Source organism: Scardinius erythrophthalmus (assembly GCF_964197995.2).
Source record: "Scardinius erythrophthalmus genome assembly, chromosome: 16".
In the NCBI taxonomy this organism is placed as follows: domain Eukaryota; kingdom Metazoa; phylum Chordata; class Actinopteri; order Cypriniformes; family Leuciscidae; genus Scardinius; species Scardinius erythrophthalmus.
Window position 1 is genome coordinate 27076956 of NC_138236.1, and position 27592 is coordinate 27104547.

General features: G+C 37.2%; 1 protein-coding gene across 1 annotated transcript in view; it reads left to right on the forward strand.

Annotated features, from left to right (window-relative positions):
• Positions 1-27592, forward strand: part of trak1a (trafficking protein, kinesin binding 1a) — an 89076-nt gene continuing 61484 nt past the window's right edge. Inside the window, exons 1-2 of the mRNA XM_081387849.1 lie at positions 1-526; positions 19056-19328. The gene's annotated coding sequence lies outside the window, so the exon portion shown is untranslated. The remainder of the gene's footprint in view (positions 527-19055; positions 19329-27592) is intronic.

Sequence of the window (27592 nt, forward strand, 5' to 3'; positions counted from 1 at the left end):
GTGGCGTCAGAGAGACAGAGAGAGAGAGAGAGAGAGAGAGAGAGATCAGTGTTGTGTGTCTGGGGCGGGGAGTGTGTAGCAGCGTGTGATACCGGCTTTTCGGGTGAGATTCTGGGCATCATAACGTCCTTGTTATTGGGAAGAGCACATCTTCTTTATTCGTTCCTCTTTCACCCAGAGAGCTTCATTGAGGGGAATTACAGATGCTCAGATCTCCTAAAGGACAGAAAAACCAAACTGAGCTGGATCGCTGTGCTACTTTTCATACAGCAGGTCCATTGAAAGGGAGCCGGCCGGGGATCACTTTGTTTTCGGGTAATTACGAAATAATGTCCACTACGTCGTAAAAAGTTTGCCGATTAAATAGCCTACGGAGTAATTTGGTTTGACAACTAGCAGGTTCTAAAAAAACAAAACAAAACAAAAAACAGGATTGTCTTCAACGACTTTTCAAGTAACGTTAAACCTGCATCTGATCTGGACTATTTTGAATTATTTTTGCCTAAAGGACAGCCTTCATCGAATGGTAAGTTGATACACACACACTACATCACCTTTGATCGTCTAAATATGTTTAGCCATTGTGTATGAGTGCTGTCTATTATCCTACACCTGACTGTGTCCCAAAATCTAGTGAGCTGCCTAACTAGACAGCTGACTGGAACGCGCATAACGAGGCCAAAAGTGCTGCACGCGTTGATCATTTAAGTTTTGAGACACTTCCATGGATGCTGGTTTTACTGGTCCAGGACCAGGCTGGTCTGTTGGCTCGTTTTATACGGATTTTTAGGGCACCTTCAGCCTGGCCAGACTGGGAGACCATCTGAAGACCATCTTAACCAGGCTATGAGACCAGAAAACCACTGTAGGCTCAGTGGAGAAACATCTATCTTATGACTTAATGTCCAGTAAACTTCAGCAAGCAACTTTTAATAAGCTCTCACTACAACCAAAGCAGATTATGGAATCCGATTACAGCAATCTCATTTCTTTAATAGGCCTACTCTTGAGATTTGATCTGATTCGTGTTAGAGCAGCTCGTGTTCATACTTGACCTTTCAAGTACACTGTAAATCAATTTTAAACATTTGCATTGCTTTAACTCATCAAAATAAGTTAAGCAATTAAAAAAGTTATACAAGATTCAACTCAGTTTAATGTAATTTAAGTTTAAATGACTTAAACATCCAAGTTGATTGTACTTAAAAATTTAAGGCAGCAACTTTCTTTAGCCTACAGCGTAAAAGACTGACAAGCAGCAATACTTGATAAGTAATATTTGTCTATTATTTTAGTTCTGAGCCTGAATTTGCTGATTCTTGAGAGGATATCAAGTTAACCTCATCAGATGGAAAAAGTGAGTGATACACTTTACAAGCAGATGGTATAAAGTTCATCTGACCCCCTGGTCCTACTATTTCAGTGACGATATCACACAAGTCTTGTGCCCATCAAGACAGGGTTACTGGCAAAAATAAACATGATGAAACGTAAGAGGTGAAACTCTCCTTTAGCTATCCCCAGGAGTCCCCAAGTATAGGTTATTACCATAAATATGAATATTTTTTTCCTCTCTACAGTCACATGCTTAAGTTTATTTGCAAGTGAGTGATTCAAAATCATCTGACGTCATCTTGTAGGAATTCCGTTGATTTGCAATGTTAAAAGCTGAATATATGATGAATACTTGACAAAAACATGGTGATTGTATTAGCTGCCGTGTCTCATGAAACATCAAGTTACTTTCACAGCTGGCTGTGTCCCAGATTCTGCTGATCAGATTTAACCTGGATCATGACATATTCATAGCAGTGCTCCTGTAAGGTGGCGTAGTGTTCAATGGAGGATCGTGTAGAAATGTGAAGTGAAACAGAAAGTGTGTGACTTTTAATCGATTTACGATTTACAATCCTCATGTTGCATAATAGCATCATATGCCCAAATATAAGAATGTCTGTTTCATAGTTCGCAGCAGCTGTGTCATCCCTAGAGACCAAGAAAGCAAACAGAGAGAGAGAGATATGAGCACACTTTTTTTTTCCTCAAGGGTTATTTGTTTCTGCATGTGTGGTTTGCTTTCATGAGCACGTGTGCTTGAGTTCATGTTATAACGGCTGAGATGGGTTACGTTGAGTCATATGTCCTCTCTCATAGAGTTCAACAATAAATAGCTGCCCGGGTAGTGGTGTGTGCATGTGCTTGGCTTTTTTCATATTAGACTGTCAGAAAGAGGTGTCTTTATCTTTGTTGTATTCCTTGTATGGTGGTTTCTTAGCTTTTGTCATCTTTTAATATGATGTTTGTTTTCTTCTTCTTTTTTTTTTGTATGATGATGGTATTGCTACACTGTAAACACTAATAAGCTGAGTCAACTTAAATGATTTGAGGAAACTCATTCCTCCAGTTTAATTAATGTAATGGTGTCTAACAAAACTTATTGTATCAAGTTCATCTAATGTGGTCTTCCTACTGAATTAATTAAGTACAGATAACTTAAAACGCAAGTATACCTTAAAGGTTAGTTCACCCAGTAATGAATATTCTGTCATCAATTACTAACCCTCATATCATTCCAAACCTATATGAGACTTTTGTTTATCTTTGGGACACAAGTGAAGATATTTTTAATGAAATCTGAGAGATTTCTGTCCTCTATTAAAAGGATACGTTTACACGACGACATACTAAGAACGGAAAAGTTTTTCCTTTGTGTTTTTCATGTACAGACGATACATTGTCAAAATGATCCCCATTCAGATCCACGAAAACAACAAAAAAAGTGTATTATTCTGCCAGGCCAGTAGTTGGCGATGTTGTAAAGAAACACTATGCATGGAACACATAATACGTGTGCACATGACGTCACCATTTTCAAAATTTCACGTTTTTGATGTTTACACATTTTCAAAAAACTTGCACTTTGAAACCTGTTTTTAAAAGTTAGCATTTTCAGGCCCCCAAAACTCTGTCGTGTAAATTAACGGCCAAAATGCTTAAAAAGTTTTACATTTTTAGTTGAAAACTGTTGTGTAAACGGCCCCAGTCTATTCGCCCAAAACTCAAATTAAACGTTCATAATAGGCTAAACGTTCATAAAGAGATTGTAAAAGAAATCCATATTATGAATCAAGCATTTTAATCTGTCTTCTGAAGAGACATAATCAATGTATATGATGAACAGATTTAATTTATGCTTTTATTCACATATAAACATTGATCAGCAAACACACATAGAGAACTCGGTAAATTCAGTAGATTCGGTAAATGGAAGCTATAGCACAAACACAAGATATGAGTTTGGTTTGGAATGACATGAGGTTGAGTAATTGATGACAAAATGTTCATTTTTGGGGGAACTATTACTACTGCTTTCTTATTGCTTCACATCAACAACTTTATTAAGGTGGATTTAACAGCATATTAACCATATCAGTAAACAAAGTTCTAGACTTCCCTAGATATTTTTTAAAGTACCTTTGAGTTATATATGTATATTTGGGATGCACAAATATTAAAACATTAAATAAAAAAATAAAAAAAAGAAGAGCGAGTGAACTTTTAGTCATCATGATATTGTGAAAAAAACAATACTATTAATTTTGAGGTTTGCTGAAGTTTACATGTGAGAGTGCTATTAAATATATTAGTGATTTTAAAGATAAATGTAACTTTAGGCTAGATGTTGGTAAAGGTGATCTATATTTATTGAATACTGGCCAAAACTGATACAAATAAATGTGTTTGCCCAATTGCAGGCACATCAAATACATCATATGTATTTTTGTAAAAAATTTCTAACCCTCCCAAATCAAAAATTTCAAGTGACCGATAACATCTCAATTTTTCAATTGGCCCAAGTGAAATTCTGTAAATTATAAAATTAAATTTACAGATTTTCACTTGGGCCAATTGAAATTTATGTTATCGGTCACTTGAAATTTTTAATTTGGGAGGGTTAGAAATTTTTTACAGTGTATGATTCTCGAATTACAAGACATGTTAGAGTTATCCATTACGTGTTTGATAGATAGACATCTACATTTTTAATAATGAGTTGCTTTTTACTAATATAAGCAATGTAACTGATAGCTTGCTCCTGTCTGATCAGGGCTCTTTAAAGGCCGCCTTTTAATGCACTCAATTGATTTTTCGTTAAGAGTTTTTCTGGGTGCGCTTTGTTGTCTTTCTTTTGGTTGTAATCTCAATCCAAAGGGAACTGAGTTAAGTGATCCTCCTGAGATCCTCTGTGTGCGCTTAGACCTCTTCCACTATCTACCATCTGTGTTGTCATCACATGATAAGATGCAGGATATTGAATTCAGGTTATGTGTAATCTTGTTATATTTGTGGCTTTCCGAGCATCACATTTTCGGGTCTGTTTTATACTTCAGTATCAAGATTTGTCCAATTGCAGTTCTCATACAAAATTGTATTTACTGTACATCCGCACACTCGTACACCAGAACTCAGTTTGGAGGAACGTAATTTCATCTTGATCAAAACAGCTCAGTCGATTAATATGGAAGTGTCATAGCAAAGCTGCAAAAATACAGCCACGTGCTATTAATAGAGCGTACTTCCTGTTTCTTGTTCTTAGCACTTCTCAGACAATTTGAAGAGTTTTAGTGGAAGAACCAGAGAGTACCCACATACTGTACGCACTACCATTCAAAATTTGTGGTCAGTAAGATTTTCTTTTTAAGTAATTACTTTTATTGATCAAATGCGGTTCTTTTGAACTTTCTATTCATTAAAGAATCCTGAAAAAATATTCAGCATTTCCACAAAAATATTAAGCAGCACAACTGTTTTCAGCATTGATAATAATCAGAAATGTTTCTTGAGCACCAAATCAGCATATTAGAATGATTTTTGAAGGATCATGTGACACTGAAGACTGGAGTTATGATGCTTAAAAATTCAGCTTTGCATCAAAGGAATAAATTGCAATTTAAGGTATATTCAAATAGAAAACAGACTAGTTATTCGAAATTAACAACATTTCACAATATTACGGTTTTTACTTTTACTTTCAAAAACATTTAAAAATCGTATCGATCCTACACTCTTGAACGGTACATGGATTCATCCTGCTTATTTCTTTTATATATAGTTGAAGGTTTCTGCCATGTTCTGTCAGAGGTTGAGAAGACTGTAAAGCCTGGCTACATCTATCTCAGGATTATTTAGTTATGATGTTTTAAAATTGCTATTAATAAGGTCTTTGGATTTCTAAGAGTGTTTACACGACAACAATGTACTAAAAACTGAAATTTTCCTTTGTTTTTCGCGTACAGGCGACAACTTTGTCAAAACGATCCCTGTTCACACAGATCTGCGAAAACAATTAAAAACGCTGTATTCTGCTGCCTGGCCAGTAGTGGGCGACATCACTTTGTAAAGACAAATTAATGCATCTATAGACTGAACACATAATATGCATGCGCATGACATCGTTTACTCAAATTCACGTTTCACGGAGACGATAACGGTGTCGTTTACAAAATTTGCTATTTGAAACCCGTTTTCCAAAGTCTACGTTTTCAGGCTCCCAATATGCCGTTGTTGTATAAATTAATGACCAAAAACAGTTTTAGTTGAAAACAGTGTCAGGTAAATGTCCTCTAAGGTGATGTGACATATTTTTAGAATTATAATCAGTTACTCTAGGTATATAATCTACAACAAACACTTATCTTTTTTCTATTTTTCCTTTAATCACCCAGATAAAACTGAAGAGAGACTTCAAACAGAGGCACATTCACAGATGATAATAGATCAGTGATATGCTGAATAAATCAGGAATTTGTTTAGTCACGTATCCAACACCGGTCCCTTACAGTGGTCTCCAAGCAACCGTAATCCAATCAGAATATTTATTTTTCTGTAATAAGGCAAGGCCTCCTTTCCTTATGAAGGAAATCAGCACATATCAGCCTTAGACGGACTAGAGGAGATGATGTTTCTAATGAGCTCTTTTCATGCTTTCCAAAGATCCGCTTTTGTGTTTAAACTTGCTTCTCTGGATTCTTACCCAATCACAGAAATCACCTAACACAGGGTTCATGCCATCGCCTCTCTCTCTCTGGAGCGCTTGGGAAATACAAGGCCTGAGTGGAAGCCAACAAAGGCTTGAGGAGGATAGCTGGATTTTGCAAATATTTTCCACATCATTTGCCTGTTGAACCAGCATGCTTGGGAAAGTGAGTGGCAAAATTACAAGTTAAAGACAGCAAGGAGGGGAATTAATGTGACCAAGGTTAATAAGCTGTGAGTCCTATCTCTCTATCTTAAAGAGTGCTCCTTTGTGTGAAGTGTGAGGGTGTGGTGGGGGTAGGTCTTTCGCCCCTGTCCCATGGCCTCCTCCTGAATTGCCCCTGCATTTAAAGAAACATAATGGAAGGAAACTGCTTGACCGAGACAGAGTTTGAATAAGGTAAATCTCTCTCTCTCTCTCTCTCTCTCTCTCTCTCTCTCTCTCTCTCTCTCTCTCTCTCTCTCTCTCTCTCTCTCTCTCTCTCTCTCTCTCTCTCTCTCTCTCTCTCTCTCTCTCTCTCTCTCTCTCTCTCTCTCTCTCTCTCTCTCTCTCTCTCTCTCTCTCTCTCTCTCTCGTTAAACTTTGTTAGAGCAACATTGAAGCTTTTATAGCATTAGGGAAAAGCAAGTTAATTCTACTGTGAAGTGAACTGAGCATACACTTTATTAATAGTTTATGGACATCTTTCTGCGCATGTCTGGTGGATAATGTGTTTTTAAGGTCACATGATATTCCCGAAACAGCCTTTTAGTTTGTCTGTTAGGCAGATTATTGATTCCTGCTTGAGTTTCGGTTAAATTGATTTACATTGAATATTGTTGTGTTATAGGGTGAAACTCAGAAACCTATTAAGAATACACCCAAATCATATTTTAACCTAAAAAAAAAGTTTTTCTTAGAGACAATTGAATGTGGCATCCCTACCAATTATTAAAATTATAATTTAAAACATAAAACGTCATTCTCATTGATAAAGCAGGTAAATTATGCTATTTATCATTCATAATATAATTTAATTTAAATGTAATTATATTAAATAATACATAAACATTGTGTTTGTGTGTCATGGTTGAAATTGCTGTAACTATTTGATTAAATTGAGTTTTATTAATAATAAGAAAATCATTGTGACAAAGAAGACATAATGATTGTCATTATTGTACATTACTATAATCGTGAAAATAATGTCACAATTCAAACCGATCTTGATGATCCTAAAAATTGGTGTAATTTAAATTATAAGATATATTACAACTATAAAAGGGGCATTCCTGCGATTCTGTAATATTTCAGTCCCGCAGACATTTTAAAGTGGTGGTTCACTAAAATGAAAACTTAAAAGCTTTTCACAATACTTTGGTATGTCAATTATGATGAATAAAAATATTTTTTTATCATAAAATAATGTATTTTTCTACCGTACACCAAGCATTTTGTCATGTCCCTGAGGCACTTCACTGAATTTGTACTTTTGTAATTTGTACAGACTTATCAATCTGTAGAAGTTACTAGGATAATATATATATATATATATATATATATATATATATATATATATATATATATATATATATATATATATATATATATATATATATATATATATATATATATATATATATATAATCGTTGTGCATTTGGCTCTTGGAAACATTGTGTTGCAGGCAAGGTTGTTCTGTTGTCAAAATATTCCATAATCCAACAGATGTTTAGAAATCAGACGTGTGACTCCTGGAAATGTTTCATGAATTAGGATCTGAATGACATCATTAGCATCTGAAATGATAAATTATAAAACCAGAGAAAAACGGCCTACCTACCTCCTAACATATTTTAGAGGAAACAGTGATCAGTTATGGAAGAGATTGTGCAGGCTATTGGTTGGCATGGGAACTCAAATTCCCACTCATAACACCAGCATGAGGCATTGTTTCTGATGTGTGGTCCTGTTGAGTCAGCAGGTGTTTTGTTTTGAGTACACACACACACACACACGGCATAGAATTCTTTGAAGTGTTTTTCATTTTCCTGCATCTGATCTCTATACCTGAGCTTTATAGACAGACAACGAGGTTAAAAGCGTCGCATATCCCTATAGATCATGAGACGGCTCTGAGCTGCAGGAGTGCAAGAATGGTGTTGAATGGAGACCAAACCATTGGGGAGTTGTGGTGAATGTAGTCCATTACTCACACATTGACTGATTATCTTATGTTATAGCTGAAAGATCCCAAAAGTTTGCTGAAAGATGATATTGCCTAATAGAACAGCTGGTATTCAATAGGTAAACTAATGAGTTAACGTGCCAAAAAGCAGCATGATATGAAGCATCACAAGCAGGGCAGGACATCATTTAGTATTGGAAGCTGTGAGTCTGAGGTGAGAACAAAACTTATTTATTATCTGTCTAAAGGCTTTGTTCAGTCAGGTTTAGATCACAATACAAACATAATCTGTTCTCGTTTCTATCTAAATGTGTCAGGTTTAAGGTCAGTAGGCCAAGAGTTTTATTGTCACAGCTGGCCTTCTTTTGTTTGGGTTGTAATCGGGATGTATTGGGATTCTTTGTTTTTAAATAGGAGTGGGATTCTGGCTCAGTATCACCATCCTGATAATGAACTGAGCAGAATTCTACCATGTGGTTTATTGCCAAAAACATAGTTTTGGTTTGGTTTTGACCATATAGAACTTAGTCTTGTATGTGTAGACATGTCTATGTAAATATGTAAAAATCTTAAAGTCCCCATGAAATCAAAATTGACCCTATTTACTTTGTTAGCGCATATTACTAGTCTTGTGGTGAACAATTAATCCGTGCAAGTAAATAAAAAAAAAAAAAATAATTTTACCATGGTAATCTTTAATCAAAATCTGAAAAGTTACTTCCGGGTCTGGAATGGTGTCTTTTTCTGATGACGTAGGTTTGACCATAGATATCATATAAAGTCTTAGATGTCTTAAGGCGGAGTCACTTCCGGCATCACCGGCGGCCATCTTAGGACAGGGCTCTATGAATTAAGGTTAGTATGCAGCACGCACACAAATCCTCTTATCTCGCTGAAATCTGGACGGATTTACAAACGGTTTGGTTTCTTACAAACGTTATTAACGTGGCTATAATTCTGAATGCTTATACATTTTGAATATAATTATTCATATGTATGCAGTATAATAGCTACATCTCTGACGTTTATAACAAACCAAACCGTTTGAAAATCGGTAGAAAATTGAGCAAGTTATGGTTATTTAAAAGTACATGCACCATGTTATGAGTGAGCGAGCACCCTGTCGTAAGATGGCCGCCGTGTGCGGATGTCGAGCTCCATTGGCCAGCAGCGCAGACGAGACATCTAGCCTTTATATGATATCTATGGGTTTGACGGCTTGGTTTGAAAACGCTTAACCACTCCCTTCAAACCGTTAGTCTGCTATGAGCAGAGATGGAGAGGAGGAGCGCTAGAGTAAAACCCTGCCCTCTGTTCAATATTCCGTTTCACTGGGAAATGCGTCACAACACTGGAGAAAAGTTGTTTGCAACTTCCGGTTAACGGGGACTTTAAATATTGGTAAGATTTTTAAAATGTTTTTGAAATGAGTATTTTATGCTCACCACGGCTTAAAAATACAGTAAATCAGTAATATATGGGCTGGCCGTGAAATTAAGCATAATCGTTATCGTGAAATTAAGCATAAACCATTTAGCTCGTTTAACAGGTTAATTTTGTCATCATTTGCTGTATATCTAGCAAAGTAAACCAGCTGATTCTCACAAAACAGATTTTTTTGATAAGTAGGCCTAAATCTAGGTGTATTTCCAAAAAAGGACACTGAATTAATCGCATGTGTTAACCAGTAACCATTACTCCAGTCTATACTGTCACATGATCCTTCAGAAATCATTCAAATATGCTAATTTCGTGCTCAAGAAACATTTTATCTGGATTCTTTGATAAAGTGAAAGGATTTTTTGTCACTTTTGATCTTTCTCATTTGGTACTACCCTTCAGAAGCTACTTATTCATACCAAAATAAGTACAATTTACCCAATATCTAACATTTATATAAAATTACTACTATAAAAATGTCACTCTGGGACTTTGAATTGATTCAAATAAATGAGCTGAATTTGCCAAATGAATTTACCACCTTGATCAAGTTTAAATCAGACATTCAAACATCACTTTCTTAGTGCTGTCACACTTGCAAGGGTACTTGTTGTGAATGATTCGAATTAAAATTGCAATATTCCCAATGTTGTTTAAATTTGCCTCCAATTTGATGTTGATAAATTAAGGCAAGTATTAAGTAATCAGTATTAAGGCAAGCAAATAATAGGATATGTGCTCTTTCAGTGAAGGGTGTGTGTGTGTGTGTGTGTGTGTGTGTGTGTGTGTGTGTGTGTGTGTGTGTGTGTGTGAGTGAAAGTACAACATTGTGCATTGTGAACAATCAGCTACACACTCCAGCATACAGGAAGTCCCCTCCACTGCAGTGTTGTGTTGTGTCCTATTCCCATGCTGCTGTTCTACAGTAGGAGCTGCTCTGAATGGTGTAATCAGCCGAAACACAGGTGGCCCAGGCCATTGTTTAGTGCAAAATACAACAGTAAATCTGATTAAGAAATCTAGGGAGGTGCAGTGAAGGATCATTCCTCATTATGTCTAAATAGGAAAAACATTCAGAATTTCCAAACACTACATTTGCAGCATTGCTGTTGAAGTAGGCTTTCTTTTTGTTAGTATTATAGTATAATAAGTTGACTAGCTTCCACAAAGGCTTTGAGAGTTAATATTTGCCCATGGCAGCTGGTTATGATGTCATGATGGTCCCATTCACAGTTTCTTGGATTTGTGTGCGGTTCTTTGAAATAATTGCCATCAGAATGATTAGGCAATGCCTCTTTGTAAAAGTGTAATCGCTCGGAGACAGACATTTTATGGTCTGTACGGGGTAGAATTGACTTTGATATGAACATGCTGAATCTTGTTGCTTTAGGCACAAAAACACAAATAGTTTTGTAATCCTGTGTCTGTTCTTGCTAAATGTTTGAATTTTAAGGTGGATGCAATGTGCTCATGTTAAGGCAGGTTTGTTTTTATAGCAGATTGCATTCACGTGGCTACAACACAAGACCTGCCCCGGGCTGATGATGTCATGAGAATTCTCCTGACACATGGGTGACTCTTTTAAGTCAACATAAAACAAGGTTGCAAGTTTACGATAGTCTTTTCTTCGCTATAAAATGTTCATATGAATTTACCTTTGAACAGTGATGGCGAGGTCAAATTTGGAGGTCAAAAGTACCATTGTTTTCTCATGTTTTGCAGAAACTGAGCAGTTGATTAGGTTTTGTACAGAATTATTTTAGAATTATGCATGCCTTTGATACATGCATGGGGCGCTATGATTTTCACGGTGCAGAAAATGCAGAAATTCAGAAGTAGGGCTGTACACTTAAAGCTCCAATATGTAGGGATTTTGTAATAAAATTTCCAAAAATAACTTGCACAGTGTGATATATTTCCTCCAGTTATGTACTTACAATATCTCAAAAGTCTCCAAAGATTTTTTATTTCAGAGAAATTCCGATTTTAAATAACTGGCCGTCCCGGAAAAGAAATGTCGCGCCTCAGTGACGCAATGTCCGCTCTCTCTATCCTTCTTTCCGGTGTGGACCATGTGATAGGATATTCCACCACACCGGATTTTTTTTTTTTTTTTTTTTTACAACTTTATTGAGGTTTTTTTCTTATCACAATAAACAATAAAGACATCTGACAAAGAATAAAAAAAGGAATAAAATAAAAAATATGACCCACATCACCGGAATATCGCATGGTAAAATGCGGAAATGGTGGTTAAAGCGTTATAGCCATAGACTGTATGGTTATAGCTGTTATGGATCACGAACTCTTTGGCGAGTATTGAAGTGCCAACAAAACGAAAGCGTCCATATTCGGATACACGCGGAGTCACGGACTGTGTGACAAACGGAGGAATAAAACCCGGATAAATATCGGCAGGCGTTTTCGAGATGGAGAGAGCTGCGCGTCTGGACTTGTCAGAGACTCTCTCGCGAGTGTATTGAGACAGGTAAGACATGCAACTGTCAATAATAGCACTTATAAACAAAGTTATATTGCTCTTTGTACTTTGGTAAGGCTTTTTATCACGTGTGGTGATCGAGATTATGGCAGTACAATTACAATCGGAGATGATGTTAAAAAAAATATTTAGTCATTACTTGCAAATGTTCGTTCAAATTTACTTTTAGATATTGGTTTGAACACGTTAAACAACACGGCATTAACCATAAAAAAAGTAAAACTGCACAACATTAACCAAACAAATCATTTGACAAATAGCTGTATGTTGTAACGGGATAGCCTAATATAGCATAACATTTCACGTCCCTTGCAGTTCATTAATTATGATGACATAAAATAATACGATAAGACATACAGGTAATACAAAAACGAATAAATTACCTCATCCGTGATCATGATTCATTAATTCCATTTAGATACATCGCTAGATGGTGAAAACGCATTATAAACCACATCTCCCATCGTCACCTCCTTCATAGCGTCATCAAGCTTCGCCTTTGTTATTGTTGGAAACTGCGCCCTCTTGTGGTCAAATACCAAAGTCACATACTGGAGCTTTAATCAAACCACAATATGGACTAGTGTCTGAATGACTGTGAAATTAAACCGGAAATAAAAATTTTATTTAGTTTATTAAATTAAAAATTTAAATATGAATCCTGCGTGTCTCTGTGTGAATGAGCGGCACAGGTTTGTCTACTACACGTACTCAAACACGTGTGATATGGTGTTTTCAGCATCTGTCATCTCACTGTATGACAACACTACACATTAGGGCTGCACGAAATTGGAAAAAACTAACATTGCGATGTTTTTTTGTTTTTTTTTATGTGAAATATATTGCGATATAAAAACAGTTACACCAGATGAATAGCTCTATTTGGAAAGAGTTAATCCAACACGATCCCAAATCGCAAATATAATACATGTTTGATATCTACGACTCTTGATCGGGCTGCCTCTCACGTGATACCTGCGATAGCCAATGAGAGCGAGCTTCACCAACCGTATGTTGCGTGCTTCTATAGCTGAAACTTGGCAGGCACAAACATGTCACGAAAGTGGAGTATTAAGAAATAAGATCGTCCATATTCTTTTTTTCTCCTTTGTTTTTCTTCCCGTAAAACAAAACTCAGGCGCTGAGCGTCTTTTTCACGCTGAAGCGCTGAGCGTTCGGAGTTTTTTACAGGTCGCCGAGAGTTGTAGAATGTTCAACTTTTGGTAAAATGCAGCGCTCATCACTGTCACTTTTTCCCAACCGTCCAATCACAGTGGAGGAGGGGCGGGACTAATGCCACACCAACCAACCGCGTCTGCCACATTCTGCTTGTACAACGTAGTACGTCAACAGATGACAACAACAAGCATAATAACGGAACAAAATCATTTAAAACAAGAGCCAGAGAAAATACATTATATTGTATTTTCAATTTAATATAGAATCAACACAGAAACAAAATATGTGTGAAATGAGATTTACACTTTCGCGGATATTCCGCATCATAACGTTTTCAGCTGGCTAAAAACGCTTTGGTGGACACACGGCCTAAGAGCTACTCTAAGAGTAGCATTTTACAGTTTCATTCAGTTAAATTAGTGTCAGATACACAGAAGTAGCCAGTTGCTTTAAGTTTATTCACTGTAAAATCCAACAGTGATTCTATTTCTAACTAACACTTTTTAGTTAACTTTACTTAATTTCTTAACTTTGTAAAAATCTAGTTATCTGTACTATTCACTTAGACCTACTTTGTTTACTCAGAAAACCCAAGTTAAGATTAATTGATTGGTTTGAGTGTGTGTTTTTTTTGAGGCGGGGAAAATCTTAATGGACTTTTCACTCATTTCCTCCACTTCTGATGTTATTTTTCTCTGTTTGCATTCACTCATTTCCCAAAGTCATCTTGAATGTTTGCAATTGATCATACTTGAGTCACACAGACTTCAACATTCAGCCTGCAAAACACAATGTTAACAATTATATTTTATTTAAAGTAAATTAACAAGTACTCTCTACAGTTCTTTTTTAGTTACTAGTACTCTTGTGTAAGTGAACTATACTAACTAAGCATTTGTCAGTACCACATACTATTCCTATTTCACTTTACTTGTTTTTTTAAGGCAATCGGTTTGCATGCTTTTTTTAAGTAAGTCCAACTAATTAGATTTTACAGTGTATCACACCTAAATCCACAGTTGACTATGAATGTTTCATGGATGAAAACAATGAAGACACTTTCAAAGTCAATAAATTTCAGCTAATTCCTTCACTACCAATTGATGGTTCAGAGGGGAAATAAAGAACGTGTGTTAACACAACCAAAGGGACAAATGAATCATGATTGCTTTATTTTAATTTTAGTGAGAATTTTTTTTTAAGTGTGTGAGACAGGAGCTATTCGTCCAGATCTCTTCTGCTCTGTGTGGATGCCACGGAAGCAGCACTTGGTTCGTCGCCAAACTGAAAGTCTCTTACAGACTAATAGTGTGACAGAAACCCTCTGAGATTCCAAACACAGTCTCACATATACAGGGTGGGCCATTTATATGGATACACCGTAATAACATGGAAATGGTTGGTGATATTAAAGTCCTGTTTGTGGCACATTAGTATATGTCATGGTCACCACCCATCTTGAGGAGTTTGCCCCCTCACATATACTAATGTGCCACAAACAGGACTTTAATATCACCAACCATTCCCATGTTATTACGGTGTATCCATATAAATGGCCCACCCTGTAGATCAGAAAATCTCCTCGCCTTTTTTATTACTTATTTGAAATAGAAACACACTAATGCATGTTATGTAAATAAAATAATCGCCCTTGAACATCTCACAGACGTGTAATGCTGAAGTTCAGTAACAGCTTTGCTTAGTGCATATTTGGTTATTGTGTTGTGCACAAATATTCCTTATCATTTTTTTATGACCGTAAAGAACATGACGTCCAAGATCGTAACTGTCAGCTCTCTCACACACCTATTAATTTACACAATTCTGATGACTTTACAATTACAACATTTAGAAAAGTGTTTTGGCAGACTATTTCAAACCCTTCTATGGTTGTATTCCCTCTGATCTGACCTTCCCATTTGTGTACATGGATTACGTTATGTGTTACACTGATGAGTGTGAGGAGGAGTGTGATGCTTTGGAGTGAGGGAGAACTAGCGTTTCAAGGTTTTACTGCCCTAATTTTTTCAATAACCTTTTAATCATGTGCTTGACCTTTGCACTAAGTTTGACCACCTCATCAAGAGTCATACTGTTGATTCACAGAACCTTAAAAGCACTCAGATTCAGAATGCTGGTGCACCATTGGAAAATCCATGTTTCAAGATAGAGTTTCCACAGAACAATGCACTATTGAGCAGAGCTACACGATTGTTAAAAGATTGCGATCTCGATTCAAACACCCACATGATCTCATTCCTAAATGACTACGATTCGGCTATGTCTATTAAACTTTGACAAAATCCCACCGGAACATTAAAATCTGAGTTGCCGCTGAACCAGACAGAGCAATTAGCCTATCATTATATTCGAAAACAAAAAAATCTTGATTCTCAATTTATCCAGAATCGTGCAGCTCTACTATTGAGTATCATTAGGAAAGGCTGCCAGATCTGTCAGATGGTAAGCTTGAGAGAATACCCACGTCATGGTCATGCTCTTCATGGCTTCATATTACATGAGCTCATAATTCTTAGTGATAAATAAGTGAGAATGGACACCAGTGCTTTCTGAATGGAAAAATCTGTTCTTATGGGTGTTTACTGCTAGAAATTAGATTTATGAGCCACATTTTAATTCTTCCAGTCTAGCCTCAAGCAAAACTTTTTTGTTAAGCCTATGGAATTGTTAATGTTAACTTTGTCAGAAGTATTTTAATATTTTAAAACTTTAGATACAGAAGTTTTCTGAGTATATGTGAGTCTTCTGATGTGCATTGGCTTTAAAAGGGATAGTTCTTTTTATCATCATTTACTCATGAAGATATTTTGAAGCATGTTGTTAACAGTTTTGTCATTACTGACTCATCCAAACAACACTCAAAATATCTTATTTTATCTTCCACATAAGAAATAAAGTCATACAGGTTTAAAACAACATGAGGATAAGTAATTTATAAGAGAAGTTATATTTTTGGATAAATAATTCCTTTAATGAATAAATGTTAGTTTAAAACAAGTTAAATTAAATCTACAGCATCTGACAAAAAAAAAAAAAAATGTTTAATGCACATACTGTATAGTGAGTGAAAGTCTTAGAGGCTAGACATTCCATAGAGTTCAAAAGGTATTTCTGGTTATTAAATCACGTTGTTTGGTTAAACAACATCTATAAATGATATTTTCTAGCTGAATGACCATCTGATAACACATAATCAGCATAATTGTGGGTGAATTTTTGTAAACATTCTCTTTTTAGTATTCTTATCATGTCAAGGTTTTTATTTTATTTTTTCCTTATAAATCACACTGGTATTAACACATACTGCATGTGTTAATGGCCTCTTGTGGCCATACTTTCAAGCCAGGGACTCAGAAATTCAAACATGTAACCTGGTGCAGTGTCTTGCCCTATAGTGCTGGTAAGTCCCGCCCATCCGTAAAACCCCAAGTGGACCTCTAGGTTGAAAAATCGTCAATGCAAGTGAATGGGAGAAAAGAATTATTTTCTGGTCCCGTTTGAATTGTGCCATGAATGTCAACATATGTTGTCTGTGAATTTTTTATATAATTTTTCATGTTATGAGTTTGACAGTATATGGTATGATTCTTCGGCTAGCAGTTGTGGAAAAGACATAACGAGAAAGACTACATGTCGCCTATGTGACGTCACCCCATAAAGTTGACTTACCCGTGGATTTTGTCCTCTCCCTGAAAGAAGGCGGTGAAGTGCACCAAAGACACAGCCATGTTTAGCGGGATCCGTGAGCTAGTGTCCGTGTGCGAGTGGTGGTGACGTTTCAAACGCGTCGAAAGCAGCGAAGAGTTGTAGTCCACAAAGTGCTCTCACACAAAGTCTAACCGTATCAAATTTCTAGCTGCTAAATTGCAGCATTCTTTACACGAAAAATTATATAAAAAATTCACAGACAACATATGTTCACATTCATGACACAATTCAAACGGGACCAGAAAAAAATTATTTTCTCCCATTCACTTGCATTGACGATTTTTCAACCTAGAGGTCCAGTGGGGTTAGCGGAAGGGGCGGGACTTACCAGCTCTATAGACTTTCATTGTATGCATGATTTTACAAACTGAGGGATGAGGCAAATTCATTTTCTGTTGTAACCAACAGCATCTCTCACCAACTGTTCACAGTAAATCATTGCCAGCTTCTAAAGCCAGCTTGTGTGTGTGTCTGTGTAATGTGTCTATGTGTGTGTCTGTCTATGTGTGTGTGTGTTGGCCCTAACACCAGTGCCTGATCATTCTAGACCATTCAATGAATGATGCAACAAACCGCATTGTGCTTTAATGTCTATTACTACACACATTACTTTTCTCACTAGCAAATCCATTCAGCAAGCTCAACCGCATATTTATCAGCAATAGTCTTCGTTAGCACAGTACTGCTTTAACAATGAATTCTACTGTGTTGTGGCCTTGGTTGACCAAGACTGGGATTGATTGCTGTAACATACAGCACAGCTCTGGCAGACATGGCAGTCCTAATGGCTTTGTCTGGTCGATTTAGGGTTAACTGCTGATCCCAGTACAGCAGTAAATCACAGCACTGACTGAATGGAATGCAGGCTGATTTCAATCTGTATCAGCTAAATGAATTGTTGTATTGATTTGTAGGGCTTTTCTGAGATTCTTTGTGGCCTTTGCTGTGCATCACATGGTAGATTTGTTTATCCATTTATAATAAGTGTCCAAGATAAGTATGTAACAGATCCACTGGAGGCGAGCGTAGGATAAACCCAAGTGAACAAAATAACAAACTAAACAAAGACTTGACTTAACTTCTTAAACATGAACAGAAGAACTCACCAAAAGCGGTTACACTGACAATACTCGACAAGAGACAATGGAAACATGAGGGCTATTTATACACAAAGACTAATGGTACCTGAAAGCAATGCACAATTAACCAATGAGAACGTGACAATGAAACAAGGGAACCAATCAGAACATACACAAGAGACTAGGGAAGCACATGACAAACCAGGAAACCATGACTGTGACTAAATTACAAAATAAAAGACATGAAACGTGAAAGTGAAAACAAAACTCAAACCAACGTGGCAAAGGACAAGAATAATCTTTTATAAATCTATCTATCATGTTTCACATTTAAAAATAAAAAAGCTTTATGCCATTTACAACAAAAATCTTTAACTGCTCAAATGTTGTTTGTTATAACAGTCAGGTAAAACATGAGTAAACAGATCTTAATCATTATTTTTTATGACATTTTTAAAAAGTTAACACTATTTTACACACCTCAGGAATTGCTGCACCGCATAATTCTGTTGGCCATGCCACATTACTTTGATTTGACCAAAGTTTTTAAACATTTTAAAAAAGGCATAACCTTTTCTTGTAATTCCTTTCCAAAAAAAAAAAGAAAAAAGTGAATTAATAATAAATATTTATAAAATATTTATAAACATTCGGGTGTTTTGTTTTTAAGAAATATAATTAAAGATTATGCCTTTTATTAGTAAGTAATAAAGTTTTATTTTCAAGAATTCCATCCTTTCAATGAGGATTGTTTCTTGAATATAATATCAGGACAGTTGTTTTCTTCTGACATTTTTGACAAGCAGAAGGATATTGATGCTGAGACTCCTTTTAAAATCTGTCAAACCTATTATTCTTATAGACAAACCTCCATCCTGTGACTTGAGCGACTGTTGGCTTTACATTACCTTCCTCTTCCTCTCCAGATCCGTCCTATCAGAGATGCTCTTGATTCTCTGACAGAGAGTTTCCTATGGCTCCTGGGGTTGACCTGTGAAAAGCAGTCAAGCTGGACACCGTGGTATCGCCCCCCACTGCCACAGCCTCAGCCCTGCCCGTCCCGCTCTCCCCCCGGAACCCTCATCAGTGCCTCTGGAACCCACCCACCACTGCTCCAGACCAGCAGGAGGAGCTGTATGTAAGCGAGACCACTGCCAATGATGCCTCCAGGATTTGCAGAGATGCAGGAACCATCACAGGTCAGAGTGTACAAAGTTCGGGGATTGGCCCTGTCGCAAATGGCACACTTCATATGCATTTACGATCTTGTGGACGACCGATGTGTGCGCGTTATCGTGAAGTCCATGAGACCGTAGGGTGTCCCATTTTGTCATTGTAGGCTGCTCGAGAGCGCCTCCTTTGTGGTCAATATGCTCCATGAATATGCAAATTAGCCCACTTGTTGAGATCCACTTGTTGATGATCACACCTTGGATTGACATGATTGGTTACAAGATAGTTTGTGACGTCAGAAACACCAGCGAAACAAAGCGCATTTTGAGAGTGTCTTTGGTTCACTGCAGTTTTAAGGAGAAAATACTCTGCAATGGTGTTGACATGGTTAAAAAAACATATTAAAAACACCACATAAGCATATAAACAACATTTAAAATCTTGATTTTCACCACTTGGGGACTTTAATGTAGACTTGGTGTAATTTAACTGATAATAGTGAAGATGAAAATGACCACTTTTATACTTTTTATACTTGCCTAGTACTCATAATTGAACAGAAAAATGTATGTGACACCTCTGTTAATCTGCCAAGTGTCATTATTGTCACAATTTGGGGACATTTTTCTGCAGTGATTTCCCTTTTAGGCCTGTTTATGGATGGTTAACAGTAAAACCATTCTTGCATAAATTGCCACATTCATACAGTGAACCGGTATGTGAGAAGTGAGAAATAATAAATGTCTGCTTATTGAAAAGAAACCGGCTGCTTCTAATAAGCCTTTCTGAACTAAGTGAACTATGAGACTGAACAGTAACAGAATGAGGTGTAGTAACTCCCTTCAGTTTTTCAGCATGAGTAATGCTACATGGACAGCCTACACACACACACACACACACACACACACACACAAACACACACAGGGCCGTTTGGACTCCATTATTTATGAAACTAGGCCACTTCAAGAGGCATAAAGTTTATTACCTGCCATGCTCCAACACTGATGCCTGACCTGTGCTGTCATTGGTCTCATGTTTCTTCAGCTTTAGTCCTGGATTCTGACATTATGATCTTAAAGATGATGAATGATGATGATGATGATTATTATTATTATTATTATTATGTGACACATTCAACTGATCTTGGGTCAGCAGTAAAATACTTGTAAATCATTTCTCTTAAGACTGAAATAAACCATTTGTCCTCTTGGTAAATGCGTTGGGAAAGAGCTGACCCACTCTCTCTCATACTCTCTATCTCTCTCGCTCTCTCTCTCTTTCCACTAGAGGTCGACCGATTCATCGGTTTTGCCGATTAATCGGCACCGATAGTTGATTGGTGGAACTATCGTTATCGGCAAAAATACATACCGATAGTTTTTCCTGGTTGCGTCCGTTGCTGGAGCGGCTGAGAAGCGCGCGCTGTCATTCATTACACAGTCAGAGAGCTGAGAAGGCTCTGCTGGCATCATGCAGTACAAGAGCGGCCTCTAGAGGTGTAATAAAAACTTTCTCTGATGCCTGTGTTGTTTATTTCCACACGTGATTCTGCGTGCTGCACTGAGAGCACACGCTGCGTGGAGAGCGCTCAGATGCGCGTTTAACCCACCAACAGCTAAAAGGTATTTTTTCATATCATTATAAAGCGATTAATTTGTTGACTAAATGCTGCATTAGTAGGGAAAGAACAGCACAACAGTTTGTTTGTTTGCCTTCGAGGCTGAGAGGACGCTAACATTAGTACCAGTACCTCAAGTGGTAAAAACACTGACAAAAATAAACTAAGTCCGAACCGAATGTTTAATGTCACAATTGTTAACATCTATTTGCATTAGTTTATATCCAGCTAGTCACTTTCATGCATTAAATATGCAGAGAAGTTGCATATTTAAAGCTAGAGATGTAAGATAGCAAACTGATATGTTCATACAGCCGACAGAAACATAAATCAGAAAAGCATTCGATTTCGGTTATTTTTTCATCATCACTTTAATATGTATTTTGTTATTTTGATTAGATAATCATCAAGTGTTTATAAAATAGAAGCAAAAGTGTGAGACTATACATGTAATATTTATGTCATTTCAATGCTCTGGCGTTGTAGATATTTAAAGTTGGCCATCTTTAAGCATGACTGTTTGGATTTATATGAAATGATAACACTTACAATAAAATTCCATATGTAACATTAACTATGGTTAATAACTGCTGTATAAGGATTGTTCATTGTTTGTTTGTTAATTAACATGTACTAATACATTTTTAAATTAAGGTTTTTATTTGTTTACCATTTGTTAACCATCAAACTAACATGAATGATCAAGGTGCAATTTGTTTTTATCCAGTATCAATTTTAAAAACTATCGGTTCATTAATCGGTTATCGGCAAGTATGGCCCAACCTAGCTATCGTTATCGGTAAAATCCACTATCGGTCGACCTCTACTTTCCACTCATAGTGTTAAAAATAGCTGTTGTCTAGCTGGGATTGTGGCTCTTTGTTCCAGTGTTGTAGAGGTGCTCAGGTTTAGTATGTAGACTTCAGTGACGATATGCAGACATCCGGGGTATAAATAAGTTCTTGTGTTGTCAAAAGTACTTGTACTTTGGTACCAAGTTTGTGCTAAAATAAAATAATTTTTACAATACCAGCTTTTTTTTAGCAGTAACAGTATAGTACAGAATCATTCTGGTACCCGCTAGGCAGCTACTTTCACACATTCTCGTGCGTATTTGTATGTATGCTGTGTTAAAAGCGTCAAAGGTTTCTCTTTACAAAGTATTTTCTGAAGAATTTAGCATTCTAGCCGATTGAGTGCATGAATGCAGTGGCTAATCTGAGGTTTTTAAGTTAGTCAGAAGAATTCATGAAATGCTGCTTAAAACACCCACTTTTTTAGCGCAAACTCAGGGACTATAACTAGTAAAGAGGAAGTGATGATCGGGTAACGCTTTGGCTTGAACTATGGCGGCTGTATGAAAGCTGACAGAGTTTGAAAGCTGAGACATTGTTTCATTTCAAAAGTAACAAAGCACAAATCTTACTGCGATTGTTGGTTCAGAGACGTGCTACAAATAATGTTTAGTGAAGTTTTGTTCAAGCATTAACTGAAAACAGCCTAGACTAAAAGAGTGATCTGGGATTTAAGAATCACTATCAGGTCAAATAAAATGAAGATCGTTTAAAATTGATTAATCAGCATTGTCAGCCCAGCTTGGTGTTGGTATACCGACTACAGAAATGTTGGTATTTTGACAACACTAATGCAGGTGCCCCAGATTCATGCCATTGGTTGAGCCAGTGCTCATTTGTCGTATCTGTCAAATTCTAGGGACATTTATAGTGTATTAAAAAAACATGTGACCTTCAATTAATTAATCATGTTGGATTTGCTTTTAGTGTCTAAGCTGAGGAAAGTCCCTCCACTGGTGGTCTAATCTAATCTGGCCTGAACCAAGCTTTTAAAGTTCAAAGATCTCATCATGCGTCAACGTTAATGACTAGCATGGACTGCTCAGTGTTCATTGTCTGGTTTGCATTATGGAGTAGTCATTTTCATTATAGAAGAATACATTTTCATCAGGTAAAAGCATCTCAATCCATTGTGTGTGTGTGTGTGCGTGCGTGCGTGCGTGCGTGCGTGCGTGCGTGCGTGCGTGCGTGCGTGCGTGCGTGCGTGCGTGCTTGTTTATATGATTTATGAGGATATAAAAAAAAATTGTATAATGGCATGGGTATTACACTGGTATTACAACGTAAATGTGGTTTATAAGGACATTTCACATTTGTCATTTTAGGTTTCAGAAGGGTGCTACCGAGCGCCCCCTTTGCAGTCGATATGTGCTCTCGATGTGCACTTTTGCCGAGCCCGCACTGATGTAAGCTCCACAACAGACTTCTTTCCGACAAAGCGGCATTACGTCACGAAAGTGCGGACTCGTAGGAAGACCGCGAGTGCTTAGGGTGCCATTTGGGACAGGGCCATACTAAACATTAAAAATGTTTTTTAAAAAAATATTGTAACAAAAGTTTTCTTTGATGGGTAGGTTTTGGGGTAGGGGATGGAATACACAGTTTGTACAGTATAAAAACTATTACGCCTGTGGAATGTCTTCATAATTGTGTGTGTGTGTGTGTGTGTGTGTGTGTGTGTGTGTGTGTGTGTGTGTGTGTGTGTGTGTGCGATACTGTGGATAGCAGTGTGTTTGAATAGGACTGCACAAAATGCTTTCATTCCATTCATTGGAGATAAATGCCTTACACCAAATTAACGTAACTGGCAAGTGTAACTGAATTTTTGGCACCAGTTTTTGGCTGTCGTAGTTTTTTCCTGTTGTCTCCTGGAGACACATTGTGTGAGGCCTTGACAAAAAGGCTCTCATGAATTTTCTCTGCTCGTCTTTAAGGGTCTGTAGTTGTGTAACCCTATTATGTTTATGTGTGATTAGAATTCAAACTGAAGATGAACGTTTTTGGTCACTTCCTTAGTTTACAATGTCCCCAGAGAAAAGGGGAGGATGGGAAAGAGATCTCTGATGAGCTTCTTTGTTGTTTTTTTTTACTCGACTATTTTTTGTCAGGGTTGTAACCAGTCATATTTGGCTGAATTTGTTATTTGATCCACAAAGTTCGGTTATGCACTGTAAAAAGATCTTTATATTCTAGAAGAATTACTTATTTTAGTGTAACTCTCAGGTTTTGTGTAACATGTTGACTGGAATTGCACAATATATAACGGTATAATATCATCGGTCAATATAAAAAATAAAAAAAAATTCCCCTCATTAATATATATATATATATATATATATATTATAGTGTTTTGGTGCCTAAATTCACTTGTAGCATTTAAAATGAGTTTGGATTGAATTTATTTATTTACAGACACACAATGTAATGCTGGCCATTTGCTAGTAAAGGAAAATAATTATCAGCTTATCAGTATCAGCCTTAATTTTATAGGAATAGTTGAGCCAAAAGTGAAAATTATCCCATAATTTACTCAAGCCATCCCAGGTGTATATGACTTATACATCGTATATGTATATGATGGCGGAAGGGTGACCTCTGACACGATGTAGGACGTATGACATAGGTGTAGCGTAAGCTAAGGTGAGAATTTACACATGGAAGCTAGGGCTGTAACGATACGCGATATGAAACCGAAATCGACACTCAGATCCACGATCCTGTTTCGCGGTGTGAGAAGGCAAAATCGCGACACACCCCTTCCAACTCTGAGTAACGGCCGTTTCACTCATACTCCGTTTGCAGTGCGTATGCGGTGCATATTTTTTTGTGCAACCCATGTTAACAGGTCAGAGCTTTCACTGCACGCGGTTGCCGTCCGTCGATCCGTTCCAGGAGCGGTGCATATACAGCAGTGCAGAGATCGTTTCCGCAACGAGTCTATTTCTTTTGTGCTGCACGCGCTGAATTAAAGTGACAGCGCATGGTTCGTGGTCAAAATGAAAACAGAAAACAGCGATTAATTAAATGAAATGTAGTAATCTCACCATAAATGTATTTAATTAAATACTACTTTTTTCACTTTAAGACTGGGAAAAGCAAGAAAAAACGCAATTTACCTCAACTTGGCAGGTTTGATTGGTGGTTTGCAGCACAGTTACCTCAGTGTGAAACAGTAGCCATTTAATTTTCTTTGTAAATGTAAGAGAACTTGATTGAAGGAGAATTTTCAACATGCTCGAATCATCACCACAATGGAGTTTAGTTCTGTTTGTTTTTCAACAGTATTTTGTAAACAGAAGTGTTATAGCTTTGGCTATTTATTTATTTTATATATGGCTATTTATATTGTTAATAATTTGCATAGTCAATCTTTGGTGTTCAGTTCATAAAGGTTTTACAAATGTTATTTAATAAAAAATATTGTTTTAATAAAAATCATTCCCCCCCCCCCCCCCCCCCCCCAAAAAAAATCGTGATACGAACCGAATCGTGGGTCAAAAATCGTGATACGAACCGAATCGTGGGTTTGGTGTATCGTCACAGCCCTAATGGAAGCGCAGAGTATAGAGCAAAACATGCCGGTCACAAATTAGAAGTCTAAAACGAGAAGTTTTAAAGAAAAATTAGGGATTTCAGTAGGGAATTCAGGTTGATTGTGACACTTTTTCCAAGTCATCTCAATGGCAAAAAGTGTCCCAATCACCCTGAATTCACCCCTATAAGAGAAGAGGAGCTATGTCATAGGTCAGAGGTCACCCTTCCGCCGGATCTCGACTCTCTTGTGAAAGTTTGTACTGTTACCGGAAGCCAGTGATTATAGTTTCTAAAGTTTTAAATATGGATATTTAAATATTTTTTCTCACAAAAACCATCGTTCCGCTTCAGAAGGCATTTATTAACCCACTGGAGTCGTATGGATTACTTTTATGATGGATGGATGTGCTTTTTGGAGCTTCAAAAACTCTATTCAATGCCATTACTAAGCTGGAAAGAGACAGGATATTTTTTATAACTTTGTTTGTGGTCGGCTGAAAGAAGAAGGTTATATACACCTAGAATAACTTGAGGGAAAATAAATAGGCCTAATTTATTGTGGGTATTAAATGAGTTGAGGGTGATGGGTTGGTTTTGTCTAGGGTGAATACTTTAACGGGAATCACTGACTATGATATAATCCATTCAAGACCCTTTTGTGAGATTTCCTCTGCAAATATCACAGATTCTCAGTTGGCTGAATTTGCATAATGCAAATTCTGTGCTGCCATTTCCTCCTGCTCCTGACAAATAGTCCTTAATGAAACAGCGAGAGACTTCCTATTCATCACTCAATTTACCAGTTGAGTTTGCTATTGATTTTGTTGGGACGTCTATAGTACTGTTACTACAGGAATCATAGCTAGATTTTGACATTCTTAGAAGTTTTCTAATTTGGGTGCTTTGACAGGGTGTTGCTACAAGGATTGTTAAGGCTTTTTTTGTTGTTTTTAGTATGTTGCTATGGTGTTCTGTGTGGTTACTGTCAAGACATTGATACTTTAGGCCATGGGTGTCCGTATTTTAAGTAGTTTCTGACTCTCTGATCTCAGACTTCGTCCGGTCTGATTTTCAGTTAAGAGATCGGACAGATAGGCAAGTGCCAGTCCATGAAGGGATTTGTACACCAATAACAAAAGTTTAAAATTAATCCTAAAATAAACTGGAAGCCAGTGCAAGGAGATCAAAGAAGGAGTAATGTGTTCGCGTTTTTTTTATCCCAATTAAAAGTCTAGCAGCTGAGTTTTGAACTTTTTGTAAACGAGAAATAGACGACTGACTAATTCCCAAATATAAGGCATTACAATAGTCAAGTCTGGATGTTATCAAAGCGTGGATCGTGGTTTCAAGGCCTTTAAACGTCAAGCATGATTTCATCTTTGCTAAATTGCGTAAATGAAAGAAACTTGACTTTACCACCGAATTTATGTGTTCGGTGGTTAAATCAACTCATTAACTCAGTCTGTAAGTGTCCTCGGCTTTCATTGTCAATTGCGCTCGTTCATGTTGCGTGTCCTCAAACTGGCAACCTGCGTGAGCATCGAGTCTGAGGAGGAGGGGTCGGGGGAAACAACAATCTCCGATATTTTGAATTTGGACTGCAGTACCTATTTGGACCACTAGCTGTCATTCTTTAGCCTGGGTTTCCCCATGCTGCCTTGCGCGCAGTGTGATTTTATTCATGCTGCTAGGCAGCCTGGACACCATGGACCAGATTTTCCCCTCAAAAAGGGAACCAATCACAGAACGGGGAGGGAGCAGCAAGACGATGATGACGTCTACAGTATGCGACACACCGAAGCAGTTTGTTTATATCTATGGATCCAACATGGCATCAGACGCGAAGTTACCTTTCGATGCAGCCTTAGATAGTGTTCTAAGTAGTTTAGAACGCAAGTTTTCTTCCTCGTCGAATTTCTGTTGCTCTACATACGTCATCTGGTATGTATCTCAATGAGAAGAGGTCTGACGTTAGCCAGGCTAGTCATTCTTACAGACAGCACCTTTAAGTTTTAGTTTCAATTATTTTAGTAACTTAAAGGCACTGTATGTAAGTTTCGCCGCTAGAGGTCGCTTTTTCAAAACATAACAAAGGCGTTGCTGGATGGCGCTGTGAATGAGCATGGAATCATGGGAGTTGTCATCTTCAACTCCACAGCCGATGGAAAGCAATCCCAGAGGAAAAGGAAAAAAGTTTATTAAAGGGTAACTAAACCCTAAACCAGCTTTTTTTAGTTAATGATCTGTAATAATGGGGCCTTATTAGTGCTGTTCATTGATTCGA